Source organism: Canis lupus, chromosome 26 (assembly GCF_011100685.1).
Source record: "Canis lupus familiaris isolate Mischka breed German Shepherd chromosome 26, alternate assembly UU_Cfam_GSD_1.0, whole genome shotgun sequence".
In the NCBI taxonomy this organism is placed as follows: domain Eukaryota; kingdom Metazoa; phylum Chordata; class Mammalia; order Carnivora; family Canidae; genus Canis; species Canis lupus.
Genome location: NC_049247.1, coordinates 24,211,081 through 24,226,574, shown reverse-complemented (window position 1 = coordinate 24,226,574; position 15,494 = coordinate 24,211,081). Strand labels below are relative to the sequence as shown.

The following is a 15,494-nucleotide window of genomic DNA, read 5'->3' as shown; positions in this document are numbered from 1 at the left end:
GGCATTCTCCAAACACTAAGGAACAACTCCCCTGCAACAAGTAGGAAACTGCATTTCAGGAAGTCATTCCTTCAAATGGGAAGAGAAGAGTGTTGAGTGGACCAAGGAGAGACCAGCATTTCTCTAAGCCACTTGCATCCCAAGGCACAAAGGCATCAGGTTTCCCAGGAGTTGTTTACAGAGCAGAACAAATCCACATTCCCCAGGAATTTATTTCTACCTTGGAGGACCACAGCCAACAGGGACAAAAGGAAAGCCCTTGAAGTCCTACCTTTTAGAGGATTTTCATTTTGGAGCAATTGGATGGCAGGCTGCCCAGATGTTCTTTAGGGTCAACCCCTAGGGCTACCAGCCAACCAAAAATCCCCTCACCCCTTGTTCAAATGCCAGCCTTGGTTGCTCTAAGGGCAGAATCTAGGCTGCCTAGGTTAATTCCAAGCATGGGGTTGTGATGTCAAAATAGGGATATGACATCAATGTGAGAGTAGGCTGGGGGAAGCAGGGCAGAAGAGATGAAGACTCTGAGGGGATGGATTAACCCTCTTGGAAGTAGGGTCAAGAGAGAGAGCTAGCTGGCTCTGTGTTCACTTCTTATAGCCTCCCAGACCCTGCTGGGACACAGGCTTGCAGATCTTCTGAAAATGATTCACAAGTACTGAGAGGTAAGTCACAAGGCAGCCCACAGGCCTGCTTCCTTAGACAATTTAGGAGCAAAGAAAGTGAACAACTATCCTCTAGCTCCCCCCTGTGTCAAGTGAAAAACTACTATTTTTGACTGGGAGGTTTAACTTTCGACCCTACCCAAGGAGTCAGGAGCATAACTTTCAAGTGGGTTGAGTGTCAAGATCTCCCAGGATACAGTTAAATCCAGATAGATAACAAGACAATCTTTACATCTGAATACATTTTGGTTTATGTCTCAACTATTATATGGGACATACTTACATTAAAATATTATTTGCTGTATACATGGAAGTTCAGATCAAACTGGTTGGCCTGTATTTTTATTTTTTATTTTATTTTATTTTTCTATTTATTTATGATAGTCACACAGAGAGAAAGAGAGAGGCAGAGACATAGGCAGAGGGAGAAGCAGGCTCCATGCACCGGGAGCCCTACGTGGGATTCGATCCCCGGTCTCCAGCATCGTGCCCTGGGCCAAAGGCAGGCGCCAAACCGCTGCGCCACCCAGGGATCCCCTGGCCTGTATTTTTATGTGCTAATTCTGGCACTCCTTCCTAAGGAGTACCCAGTACTGTTTTCATTCATTCAGATTTATCAGGACCTGGGAACCCGTATTATTTTAAAGCTGCCAAGGTGGCTATTATCAATGACTACAGTTAACTGTTCTTGAGCATTTGCCAATTCAAGTGCTAAATTCTTTTCATGCAATATTCAAGTTAATCCTCACAGCACCTCAAAGAGGTGGGTCTATTATTAAGCCCATTTTAGAGAAGAGAATGAGGCAAAAGACAGCAAGCAACTTGTCCAAGGTCATGTAGCTAATAAGTAAGGGAGCCTTGGTTTGAACCCAGCGAGCCTGGTTCCACGGACTTAGAAATCTTTGAATTGCAAGGATCCTGGGAGGCACATAATAAAAGCCTCCAATGGACTGACAACAGGGAATCTGAGGCTCTGGGAAGCCCATATTCACATTAACCACTAGCTAAGCCAAGTCACAGAGAAGCAACCATCTGGCCCACGCAGGGGGGGCTGGTTCAGGGAAGTTTCCAGAATGACCCTTTCCTTAAAGGAGAAGCAGACCTAAGGGGAAGCAGGGTGTGGGAAGAGGCTGGGTGCTAGGGGTTTGCAGGGAAGAGGTTCAGCATGTCTGGCAATAAGACAGTGCGCTGATGAGGAGTCAGGAAGCTGGGTAGATCTGGAGGGCAGGGGAGAGCCAAAGAAAGAATACAAGTCAAAATTGCATTTTGTTTTTAAATTAAATTTGTTTCGAATAACAAATTTTACTGCCTTCTATGCATTTTAACACATGTATAGATTCATAATACACCTCTACAACTAGGACATAACAGTTCCTTTACCCTTAAAACACTCCCTCATGCTATAACTTTGTATCACACCCTCCCTCCAGCTTTCCCCCCTGGCAATCACAAATCTGTCCTCCATCTCTACAGTTTTTGCCTTTCCCAGAACATTATATAGATGGGGTCATAGGACATCTTGAGAATGTCTTCTTTCACTTGGCATAATACCTCTGAGATTCATCCAAGTTGTTGTATGTATGGATAACTCATTCGTTGTTTTTTTTTTTTTTTTTTTTTTTTACGATTTTTAAGTTCATTTACTCATGAGACAGAGAGAGAGAGAGAGAGGCAGAGACACAGGCAGAGGGAGAAGCAGGCTCCAAGCAGGGAGCCCGACGTGGGACTCGATCCCGGGTCTCCAGGATCATGCCCTGGGCCGAAGGCAGCCCTAAACCGCTGAGCCACCCAGGCTGCCCTCATTCGTTGTTATTGCTGAGTGGTATTCCATTGTGTTGTGGACCAGAGTCTGCTCAATTGGTTACCCACTGAAGGACATTTGGGTGGCTTCCAGTACTTTGCCATTAAAACCAGTGCTGCTCTGAACATTTGTGTACAGGCTGTTGTATGAACTTAAGCTTCCATTTCTCTAGGATAAATGTGCAAGGCTGTGACTGCTGGGTCATATGGTAATTGCATGTTTAGTATTGTAAAAAACTGCCAAACTATTTTCCAAGATAACTGTACCATTTTATATTCCCACCAGCAACATATAGGACAGATCCTTGCTAGCATTTGGTATTATCACTATTTTTTATTTCAGTTTTTCTAATAAATGTGTGGTAATATCTCATAATGATCTTAATTTCATTTCTCTAATAACTCATGGTAATGATCACCTTTTATGTGCTTATTTGCTGCCTGTATCTTCTTTTCAGTGAAATCTCTGGTTTTTTTTTTCCCATTTATATTTAGATTGTTTTTTTATTGGTGAGTTTTTGCACTTCATTGTATATTCTAGGTATAGTCCTCTCTTGGACAAGTAATTTGCAAATATTTTCTCCCAGTCTGTACTTTGTCTTTTCATCCTTTTTAAGATTTTATTTATTTATTCATGAGAGACACAAGGAGAGAGGCAGAGACACAGGTAGAGGGAGAAGCAGGCTCCCCACCAGAAGCCCAGTGTGGGATTCCATACCAGGATCCTGGCATCACGACTTGAGCCAAAGGCAGATGGTCAACCACTGAGCCACCCAGGAGTCCCTCTTTTCATCTTTTGATAGGGTCTTTTGCAATACAAAAGTTTTTAAATTTAAAGTGCAAGTCTTAATGTTTTCTTGAGTAGAGTGTGCTTCTCATGTTGTAAACATGTCTAAGAACTCTTCATCTCACCCCAGGTCCCAAAAGTATCCTATATGTACTCTAAAAGTTTTATAGTTTTACATTTAAATCCATGCCCCATCTTGAATTAATTTTTGTATACCATTTGATGCTTAGGTTGAGGCTTTTTTTTTTTTTTTTTTTTGCCTATGAATGTCCAATGATTCCAGCATCACTTGTTGAGGAGACTACCTTACCTGCACGAAATTGCTTTAGTAAAAAAAAAAAAAAAAAAGGAAATTGCTTTAGTACCTTTGTCAAAAAATCAATTTGGTGTATTTGTGTTTATTTCTGAGGTTTTAATTCTGTTAAATTGATTTATAGGTTTTTTTTCCTTCACCAACATCATGACATCATGTTGTCTTGATTACTCTTAGCTATACAGTAAGTCTTACCTCAGTAAACTGATTTCTTCCACTTTATTCTTTTTTTTCTTCCACTTTATTCTTTTTAAAAACTGCTTTAGCTTTCCATATAAAATTTAGATTAAGCTACAAGGTATCTTTCTAGGATGTTGACAGAAATTGTTTTAAGTATATAAATAAATTCAGGGAAAACTGACATCTTTATTGAGTCTCTCAGTCCATGGACATGGTATGTCTCTCCATTTCTTCAGGTCTTGAATTTCATCAGCATTTTGTAATTTTTAGCATACGGATTCTGTATACTAAATTTTGTTAGATTTATGCCTAATTATTTCATTTTGAGGAAGCAATTATAAGTGGTATTGTGTTTTAAATTTCTATTCCCACATTCCAATTATAGTTATATGTTGATTTTTATGTGTTGATCTTATATCCTACAACCCTCTTGAACTCACTTATTAGATCTATGCACTTTAGGGGGTTATTTGGTTTTTTTGTGTGTGGTTGGTTTAAATAATTCTTTACATTGTCCCAGGGTGCATAGATGGCTCAGTCAGTTAAGGATCCAAGTCTCAATTTCAGCTCTGATTATAATCTCAGGTTCATGAGATCGACCCCATGTTGGGCTCTGCACTCAGCAGGGAGTCTGCTTGAGATTCTTTCCCTCTCCCTCTACTCCTTCCCCCACTCACATGCATGCTCTCACAAATAAATAAATCGCTAAAAAAAAGAACTCCTTACATTGTCTGCAAACAATATATGCAGTGTATATTCAATCTATATACACAATGTATATTCTATTGAATATACAACCTGCTAGTCTATAGCCTGACTTTTTAGTCTCTTTGCAGTGTCTTTTGCAGAGTAAGAGTTTCACATTTTTAACTTAGTATTTTTTTAAAGATTTTTATTTATTTATTCATGAGAGACACACAGAGAGAGAGGCAGAGACACAGGCAGAGGGAGAAGGAGAAGCAGGCTCCATGCAGGGAGCCCGACGTGGGACTCGATCCCGGGTCTCCAGGATCAGGCCCTGGGCCGAAGGCAGGCGCTAAACCGTTGAGCCACCCGGGCTGCCCATGTTTCACATTTTTGATGAAGTTCAATTTATCAGTTTTTTTCTTTTATGTATTATGGTTTTGATGTCATGTTTAAGAACTCTTTGCTTAATCTTAGGTCACAAAAGTTTTCCCTTATGTTTTCTTCTAAAAGTGTTATAATTTTGTGTTTAGATCAAGATACTTTTTTAACATATAAATGTTCACTTGTTCCAACATTGCTTGTTGAAAAGACGATCTTTTCTCAATTGAATTGCTTTTGTACCTTTGTCAAAATCCTACTGACTGTTTTGTGTAGGTCCATTTTTGGATTATTCTGTTTCATTAATATGTGTGTCTGTCTCTTTGCTAATACAATACTATCTTCATTACAGTTTCTTTATAATAAGTCTTAACATTGGGTAGTTACTCCAACTTTATTTTTCAAAATTGTTTTAGCTATTCTGGTTCTTATTTCTTTCCATATAAATTTGCAATAAGCTTGTCTACACTGAAAAAAATGTCTTGCTAAAGGATTTTTATTGGAATTGCATTAAATCCATTAATTTGGAGAAAACTGACATCTTTACTCTGTTGAATCTTCTGATCCATGAACATTGTCTTTCTATTCATTTTGGTCTTTTATCTGCATTTTATAGTTTTCAGTATACAGATATTATATATGTTTTGTGATATTTACACCTAAGTATTTCATGGGGGTGCATTATAATTATTTTTTAAAATTTTAGTTTTTAAAGGCTCACTGTTAGGACATAGAAATATGATTGGCCTTTGTGTATTGATCTTGTATACTGTAACTTTGTTAACCTCACTTATTCTGAGAGTATTGTTTTAGATTTCTTAAGGTCCTCTACATAGCCATCTTGTCATTTGCAAATAGGGATAGTTTTTGTTTCTTCCTTTCTAATATGAATGTCTTTGGTTCCTTTTTCTTGCTTTATTATACTGGCTAGGACTTCCTTCCAGTATGAGTATAAACATGAGTTGTGAGAATGGACATCCTTGCCTTGTTAATGATCTAGGAGTCTTTCACCACTAAAATTCCTCTTAATCAGGTGACAAAATTCCTTTACTTGGAAGAACTCCCAATTTGCTGAATGTTTTTGCCATGAATGATACTGAATTTTTTCAAGTGCTTTTTCCTGCATCAATTGACATGATCATGTAATTTTTTAGACCATTAATATGGTGACTCCACTGATTGATTTTCAAATATAGAACCTATATTGTGCAGCTAGTATGAATCCCACTCTATCATGGTATATTATTCTACATATATATTGCTACTTACATATTATTCTATTTAAATATTGCTACAATACACTAGGACTTTTTCATCTATGTTCATGAGAAATATTGATCTGAAGTTTTTTTCTTGAAGTCTTTGTCCCATTTGATATCAGGATAATGCACTGGGAAGTGTTTCCTCCTTTTCTATTTTCTGGAAGAGGTTGTGAGCAAATGGTGTTAATTACTTTTTCAAATGCTTGATAGAATTCACCAGTGAAAGCACCTGAGTCTGAATATTTGTTCTTTTTTTTGAAAGGTTTTACTTTTTTTTTTTTTTAATTTTTATTTATTTATGGTAGTCACACAGAGAGAGAGAGAGGCAGAGACATAGGCAGAGGGAGAGGGAGAAGCAGGCTCCATGCACTGGGAGCCCGACGTGGGATTCGATCCCGGGTCTCCAGCATCGCGCCCTGGGCCAAAGGCAGGCGCTAAACCGCTGCGCCACCCAGGGATCCCTTTTGAAAGGTTTTAAACTATGAATGCGTTTTTTCAATGTCATTAGATTATTCAGGTTATATACTTGATCTTAGGTGCATTTTGAAGTTTATGATTTTTGAAGAATCAGCTTATTTCATCAAGGTTGTCAGAATTGTGGGTAAAGTTATTTGTAGTATTCCTTATTATTTTATGTCTGTGGAATCTATACTGCTAATTGCTTCTTTCATTCCTGTCTGTGAGCACTTTGATATTTTCATTTTAGCAGGCAGTTGACTTAGGTTCACTTTAGCAGGCAGTTGGGTTCAAGCCACAAGTTCTGACCAAACTTCTCCTAGTGATGGCTCCATTATCAGTTTCTCTTTCAATGCCTTTGCTATTTTAATCTCTCCCTCATCTGTGCCAGTTAGTGGCCACTGGAACTTTGATGTTCATGTGGCTTTTAGTTCAGTTTTCCAAGTATGCAGTTTAGGATCTGATTCATGCACATGTAGTTTGGATGTGAACCTTGAAGTTCATAAACAACTTTACAGGGTCACTTTCCCAAGCTCCTCTCTGTGATATCTCAGTATTTTCCAATTCCCAAGGGCTCCTTCTTTCTGCCCTCTGGCCCAAGACTGGGGCTTTATTTATTTATTTCCACTGCCCATTTCCCATCACTGCACCCACATCTGAAGCCAAGTGGATGGGAGGAGAAAGAGAAGAATGCAACAGGGATTCTCACTCACCCTCTTGGGACCACAACTCTTTCTCCTGGAGGGGAGAGTTTACCTCAAAGCTTTGGGCACCTGCAGCCCCCCTGCTGCCACTCTTAGTGCCAGGAGAACTTTCCTGCTCCTTTGGCCTGAACAAGAGGGCTTATTCTGGAACTCTCTCCGTCTGCTCACTCATGGGTATCCCCCAAGTCCAGACTGGAAAATACTGGAAGGAAAAAAAGTTATAAACTTACCACCTGTTCACTGTGGTGAACACTCAAATTATGGTCTTCTCCAATATGCTTGTGGCTACTTAATTTCCAACGTGCTTAAGTAGCTGCCCTATGCATTCTGTTCACGGTTTCTAGCTGCACAGTGAACTTTTCACTTCATCCTACTGAGAACAGGAATCAAGCTGAAATGCATTTTAGCAGACTCACTCTGGCTGTTGGAGTCTCTATTGGAAGAGTCTGGAGTTCAGAACCTAAGAGGCCAGGTGGCTGAACCAAGGTGGAGGCCATGCAGATGAAGGGCAGCAGGCAGATGCAAAACTGTTCAGGGCTGGCACTCACAGGATCTTAGGACAGCTGAATGTGAGAGGTGAAGTAGGGCAGGAGTAAACAGGACACTCGGGTTTACTACTGGTCCGACTTCCAGGTCTGGAAGGTAACCCAAAGACTGTGATGAGGGCAGTCTCAAGGCAGTGGGTAGTGGGTCAGATGGAGCAGTGGGGAAAAGCCAGGAGAGAAGCTGAGGCTACAGGAAAGAAAGAATAGTAATGGAACCAGGTCCCACCGGAGTCACACAGGGGTGGATGCAGGGAGGTCGCTAAGTTTGATGGTAGAGAGCTGAGGTGGTGTGGAAGGTGGACTTTTTTGCTCTATGGAATGGGAAGGAGACAAGGTCTTTTGCTGGGGTAGCGAGGACATACAGAGTGGCAAGGACTTCAAGAGCCACTGAAAGATAGGAAAGGAAGCTGTCAGGGGACCCACACTGGGGAGGCACTGATAAAGGCCCCACAGAAGCCCTGGGTTTAAGGGTATGCTGATCTATGTGGTAGGGAGGGGTTACTCCCAAAGCTGGCTGTGTGGTATATGTACCTTGGCTCAGTGAAGGGGCCCTATTACTCCTGCCTGAAGACAGAATGTGCAGAACTGAAGGGTCATCACCAAAAGAGCAATAGCTTCACTGCTGTCAACTTGAGCAGCCACCACACCCCAGTTGCTGAGCTGAGCAGTCTATAATATTTAATTTATTCCTCTTGACAACCTTATGTGGTCTTTATCAATAGACATGCTTTTAGGGTAAGGAAACAGAGGCACAGAGTGGTCAAGCAACTTTGCCAAAGTTACCCAGCTAGGAAATGGCACAGCTGGAAAGGAAAAGCCCAGGACTGTCTGGTTTCCAGGCTGCTCCATGGTTTGCCAAAGGATGTGTGGGTGTGATGGAAGCTAGACAATCAGGCGAGGGAGGAAGACCCCTCTCAGTAGGGACTGAGGGACAGATCCTGGGGCAGGCCAAGCAAGAGAGAATAGGAAAGAAGGCAGCTGTTAGAGGAAGAGCCAGAGGTCCAGAAGGGTACTGAGAGGGTAGCTGATGTGGCAGCCAAAAAGAGGTCAGACTCCGACTTCAAATTACTGAGCCTGAGCCCCAGGGTGCAGAGGTAGCCATGTATAGGAGGCAGACAGGATCTGTGGAATCAGGGCACAGCTAACGGTGCAAGGGTATGTCAACCAGAAGACAAGGCCCAGGAACTTAAGGACAAGTTCCTTGGCCGAGGGCCCGGGTAGACCTGGGGCTGAGATGGCGGGGAGCAATCCCAATAGGAATATCAAAATGCCAAGATTTGGTTGAACGAGTGGCACAGGGAGGCAAATGCTGGAGGTGGGCATGACCCTGGCCTTGGTCACTTGCTCCTCTCAGAGCAGGGGGCTGTCCAGATGTAAATTCATTCTCTTGATTGTGTTCTTCTCCCCAAAGGTACCACATTCTGATGACCCTACACGGACCTTTTTAAAAAGACAAGTGAGTGAGCAAAGGCACATATGCAAACCAGCCCTCACAGGTCCAGCACATCCTCAGAAGGGCCTTGATCCAGCCACCAGATGGCAGCTGCAGACACCAGATAAAGCCTTCCATTGTCAAGAGAGGCCCACATTTCAGAAGCTACTGAAAGTGTAAATCAGCCAGTCCTGGGATTGCCTGGCTCCTCATCAGAATACCAGAAGAGGGATCCCTGGGTGGCGCAGCGGTTTGGCGCCTGCCTTTGGCCCAGGGCGCGATCCTGGAGACCCCGGATCGAATCCCACGTCGGGCTCCCAGTGCATGGAGCCTGCTTCTCCCTCTGCCTGTGTCTCTGCCTCTCTCTCTTTGTGGCTATCATAAATAAATTTAAAAAAAAATTAAAAAAAAAAAAAGAATACCAGAAGACTTCATGCTGTTCCTCACACAGATTCTTCTAATAATACAAGAGAAAAATCTTATAAATCTGAGATGAAGGAAGACTGTCCTGGAAGGCTGGTGAGCTCTGCTCTCTCTTGTGACACAGGTCCCTGCCCATTTCCAGCCCCACTGGAAGGTCGCCTGATCAGTTGCCCAAGACTTGACCTGACTTGACCTCCTAGAGCTCTCTGTGCTCACTGCTCTTAGGTTCCCCAGGCCTGGCATGCTGCCTGAGGCAGAAAGCATGACCATTCAGTAGCTGTGGCTTGCGTATGTGTAGACATTGTCTCCAGCGTTCCACGGCAGCAGGGCAGAGGCCCAAGGGAGGACACAAGCAGGATGATTGCAGCTTGGGGTTTGGCAGGTGGATGTGCTAAAAGGTCAAGAGGCCAAGAAGGGCCTGGCAAGGTAGGGGCTGCACAGGGGATCCATGGGAAAGGCTGCATAGTGGGAAGTTTGGGTGGACAGAAGAAAGCGAAGGACAGGATCTTTGGGAGCTTGAAGACACATATGGGGATGATCAGTGATAGGGAGCAAGATGTGGCAACATGTCAATGGAAGGCTTTGTAGAGGTAGGAAGGGGGAGAGGGGACAGCCCTAGAATGTGGCCAAAGACGATGCCAGAACTTGCTCCAGGCTGGACAGGTCATCTATGCCCTTCTCCTGACCCCACCTTCAGTGAAGTTGCAGGAGGTGAGAGGTGAGGAGCAGGAGCGTTGAAGAGCAGCTTCTGGTAAAGGAATCAGCTATACCAGGGCAGGTACACACCAGAGACAAGCTTCCTCCAAGAAAGATCAAAGGACAGGGGAGGGGGGCACAAGGCTTGCCACAAACAGGGCGGGGTGTGAGTGAGGAACATAGGGTGAAAGTTAGGGAGGGAGGGGCCTTTGGCCAAGAGGAGAAAGAGAGGACAGTGGCTGAGGATAGTAGGGACAGGTTGGTTCCTGTCTTCCTAAGAAGCAGTAAGGACGATAAATAAGGAAAAGAGAACCTCGTTTAAAACAAACCAACAGGGGATCCCTGGGTGGCTCAGTGGTTTAGCGCCTGCCTTCGGCCCAGGGCTGATCCTGGAGTCCCAGGATCGAGTCCCACATCAGGCTCCTTGCATGGAGCCTGCTTCTCCCTCTGCCTGTGTCTCTGCCTCTCTCTCCCTGTGTCTCTCATGAATAAATAAATAAAATCTTTAAAAATAAATAAATAAATAAATAAATAAATAAATAAATCCAACACTAGTAATATACTATATGTTAATTAACCGAATTTAAATAAAAGAAAACTTAAAAGAAAATAAACCAAAATAAAACAAACCAACAAAACCAAGGTAGTTGCCAAAATGAGCACTGTGCTCATCACCATAAAGTGGACATGGAAGGCAAGAGCACCTCTGGGTCCTGTGGATCAGGTACACATGGCAGCTGCATGCAGACCCCAGGCTTTCCCAAACTACCAGGGAAGCCAGCCCCAGACCTAGTGAGAACTGGTCCCGCAGGGCCTTGGCTTGCTGACCTCATCCCTGGAGGCATCTTTAGAAGTTAGGGTCAGCTTTGGGGCCTAACTCCCTAGAGCACAGCAGGCCAAAGGGATGAGGTACAGCAGCTGGAAGGCCAGGACCCAGTGAGAAAGCAGAGGCAAGAGAAGTGAGCCATGTGGCCTGGAGTGAGTGAGGGGCAGTGGTCAGAGTACGCCCTCACAGTGGACTCCACATCTGTGCTCTCTCATGTTCTTGGTTCAGATTGGTCATTTTGATTGTGGCTGCCCGGTAATACTTCCTTCCCTTGTTCCCTGTGGAAGGCCTCTCAACCTGCCCCAGCTGATAGGGATGCTCAGCCTGACCCTTCCTCCTATAACCTGTGCCTCCTCCTTGTGGGAGTACTGGCCTGGGCTGGGGTGCCACTGGGTCCAATGGCAGCTCTCTTTTCCAGAAACAGGTTCTGGGACAGGTGTCCCCATGTTCTTGGCCTCTTACTCTACCTCACTTCTCCCTCTAAAGGGTAAGGTGCATCCAGGCTGCCTACTCTCCACCTCAACCAGAGAGCCCCTCCAAGGCTGAGTCCAAGCCTGTGCCTGTTCATCTCTTGAGTTACCCACACATGGCTCAGTCCCCAGGACACAAAAGGATGCCCACCAGAGCCCTTTGTGACATATACATGCACTTTAGCATATAAGGAACATTTTGGCTTCAAGCGATGTCCCATTATTGTACTGCTTGCTTGCTTTCACAGACAGAAAAGAAGCCTAGTGTCAACAATAAAAAGCAACCATAAACAGAGGGAGCAAAAACAACATCTAGGGAGTTTGAACATCCTCCCCCCCCCCCACGATGCCCCCGTGCACTTGGAGAAGTCTGCCCAATTTTTGGCTAAAGTTCATTTCTTTAGTGATTATTCACAAAAAGGTTAAAAGAAAAGTCTTTCTCCCCATGTAGCAGAAAGATTTGACAACTGTGTCAATGTCATTTGTATCTCTCAGAGCTTGATTGTGACATAACAGGTATAACAAATAAGGATAAGTAAACTCAAACAAGGAACCCCAAATCTGCACCCCAAATACATAGGTAAGAGGGAATCTGAGAGTCTTCACTAAGCAAAACAAAGGGAATACAAATTGACTAGAGAAAAGACCATGGGATTACAGGGCATTTGACAGGACATCATGCTTCACTGCTTTCAAATCCTTATAATTTGAAATATGTCTCAGCAAGCAATTTGCTTCCCTCTGAAGAGGTGCAGGCAAATCAGCCCTTCCCGGAGAAGAGCCCAATGGCAGCTGTTAAGCAAACCCCTTCTCGAAGGGCTCCAAATAACTGAAGTGCTCAAACCATCTGATGCAAGGTCCTTGGGCAGAAAGTAGGCCATTCTGCTGTATGCGGGCTTCTGCTGCTGACCAAAGGTGCTTAGGTATCCTGGGACGGGCAGGTGGCTTCTGTGCTCTGGCTGCTGAATCAGTCAGCCCTTCTGGCTACTGTCCTCCCTTCAGGAGACTTGTACCCCCAGCCAGATGGAGGCCCTAGCCCCAGATCTTGCCAAGGCCATCCCTACCTGACTGATTTCAAACCTCCCCTTGGTAACCACTGGACTGTGAGATGATACAGCCTGAATACACACTGTCCCCAGCCACAGAGAACCCCCACAGTCCCTGAACACAACCATTCCTTTGCTCCAGCCATTCCCATTCCCACTGTCTGGATAGTCTTCCTTCTTTCTTTCTCCTCTCACCTCCATCTCCACATTTCAAACTCTTCTCTGTCCTTCAAAATCCAGCTCAGGTCTCAGCTCCTATAAGTAGCCTTCCCTGACATTGTTCCTCTCTCCCACCTACCCCAGTGGTGACAGCCTCCCCTGCAAATCACTCTAACCTCCATGGGAGCTGTCACGCCTCGTTCATCAAGTTTGAGTTCATGTAGGACTGTGCCATTTGAATGATGTTTGTTTCCTCTGAAAGGTTAATATATAACGGTGCATACCGTGCAGAGGTCTACCAGGGGTTATTTTTTGTATAACAAAAATTACTGTGGCCTGGAAATAGGTGGTTCCTTCTTTTTTATGTGAAATTTTTAATTCTTTCATTCTTTATTATTTATTCATTTGAGAGAGAGAAAGAGTGTGTGCATGCACAAGCTGGGGGTTAGGGGAGAGGGAGAGGAAGAAGCAGACTCTCCCCTGAGCAGAGAGCCCAATGTAGAGTTTGATCCCAGGACCTTGAGATCATGACCTCAGCCAAAGGCAGAAGCTTAATGAACTGAGCCATCCGGGTGCTCCAAATATAAAACTGAAAAACTCAAAAGGCCAAGTTTCAGGTACCCAAGAGGTTGGTTATTTCTGTAGAGAGCAGATATGTGCTGCTGAGGGTTGGGCTCCAGAGTGTGTCCAGGTCCCAGGCTTTGCAGAAGATCCAGAGCTGGGGCACGGCTGGCGGAAGGGCCACTGTCCCAGCACTCAGCACTGTGGGACACAGACACTCCTTCAGGAGGTGCAGGCACACCCTCAAGATGATCATGACTTGTCCCTCTGCACCCACCAGCAGCACGTCCGCAGGCAGAGGGGAGGGCAGCTGCCTTCCAGGAGATGCAGCCTGCTGGAGCTACTGTGCCACATTTCAGAGAACCCCATGTTGTTGGAGGTAGGTCATTTTAAGACCGTGAAAGCTTTTCAAACACCCTGGGTGCTTGACCTTCTGCAGATGATTCTGTCATTTTATCCGCTACCAGCTGTGGGTAGGATGATTTACGGGTGCTGGGGCACACTCCCTGACCAGAGTGCTGAGATGAACGCAATTGGTCGCATCCATAGCACCACACGTTTCCCATATGTTATCATGTAATCCTCTTGGTGGCTGTGCAGGAGTGCTGAAGATGAGAAATCTGGGACTCAGAAAGATTAACTAGTTTGACTAAGGCTCTAGAGCTAGACGGGAGCTCAGGGAGAAGCTTTGCCAAAAAAAAAAAAAAAAAGAAGAAGAAGAAGAAGAAGCTTTGCCAACCATCCACTTTACAGATAAAGAGATCGAGGTCCCAAGAGAAACAATCATTTGCCCAAGGTCAAATCTGACCCTCCTTGGCTCAGCATCCTGTCCATAGTGCCAGAGAACATTTTACCAAATTTGGAAAGTGAATGGCAAAAGAAACACAAAGTTAGCCCAGAAGGACAAAGATGAAGTCTTGAAGAACCTTTGGGACCCCCACCCCCAGCCCAGCTCTCTGCTGGAACCTCTCATCATGTCCCTGACCACCCTCCTCTCTTTTGTAACAAATGCTGGTTTGTTTCTCAGATTAAGCAGAAACTGGTCTCACCCCTTCTACCACTGGTTCTGCTGTGCCTCCCAGTGCCACACACACAAACACACACATACACACAAAAAGAAAAAAAAAAAAACCAAAGCAAAGAACAGATCTGCATTCTCATTCACATGCTCTGATCCTTCAAACTTGCAATATGAGTAGGCTCTCCCTGGCCTTCCTTTCTACATGTCATTACATGTCATGAGTCCTTTCATCTGCTCCAGTGGTGACAGGTACAGAGAAACCACGACACCCCAATCCTCCTCTCCAGGGACAGTCCTAGCACTGACAAGGGTGTCCTGCCTGCTGTGCACACTGGCCCCACAACAAACCCTCACTGGGAACTGACCCCAATGCCAAACCTAGGTCTGGGCCCTGAAGTCACCATGGAAATAATACAGGATCGCTCTGCCCCGGAGGAAATAAGGTTTTATGGAAGAGATGGACAATAAGTAACTAAACAAGCCAGTCAACTAATGATGGCAGACTGCAGGGAAGAAAAAAAAAAAGGATACTACCATGGATCTGTCTTAGGAGAAAGGACCAACTTAAAACACTCTGAAGGGTCATTAAGCTGAGACCTGAAGGATGAGAGCCAGGCAGGCAGAGAGTAAGAGCAGGAGGTTTCTAGGCAGAGAGGAGAGGCCAGTGAGCACAAAGGTCCTGGGGCAGGAGCTGAATATAGTGAGCAGGGAGAGAGTGAGGGAAGAAAACCATATAGACTGTCAGGCAGGGTAAGGAGCTCGGACTTTACCCTGAGAACACCGACAAGCCACCTGAGATTACTTTGCATATGTGTGTGTAAGTGTAGCAAAATACACATAAAATTTAACATTTTAACCATTTTAAGTATATAATTTAGTGATAGTACATTCAAATGTTATGCAACCATCTCCTCTAGCTCCACAACATTTTCATCACCCAAAAAGAAACCCTGTACCCGCTAAGCAGACACTTCTCATCCCGTCTCCAGCTACTGGCAACCACTACTCAGCTCTCTATCTCTCTGGATTTGCCTATTTTAGACATTTCCTATACACAGAATCATAAAATATGTGGCCTCCTGTATC

At 44.3% G+C, this 15,494-nt stretch overlaps 1 protein-coding gene across 8 annotated transcripts in view; it reads right to left on the bottom strand.

The window, feature by feature from the left end:
- The window catches only part of OSBP2 (oxysterol binding protein 2), a 212,183-nt gene that overhangs the window by 120,534 nt on the left and 76,155 nt on the right, over nucleotides 1-15,494 (bottom strand). The window contains exon 1 of one of the 8 annotated variants that reach the window (XM_038575659.1): nucleotides 272-419. The exons of the other annotated variants lie outside the window; for them this stretch is intronic. The gene's annotated coding sequence lies outside the window, so the exon portion shown is untranslated. Of the gene's footprint in view, nucleotides 1-271; nucleotides 420-15,494 lie in introns of those variants that run through there. 8 annotated transcript variants of the gene reach the window in all.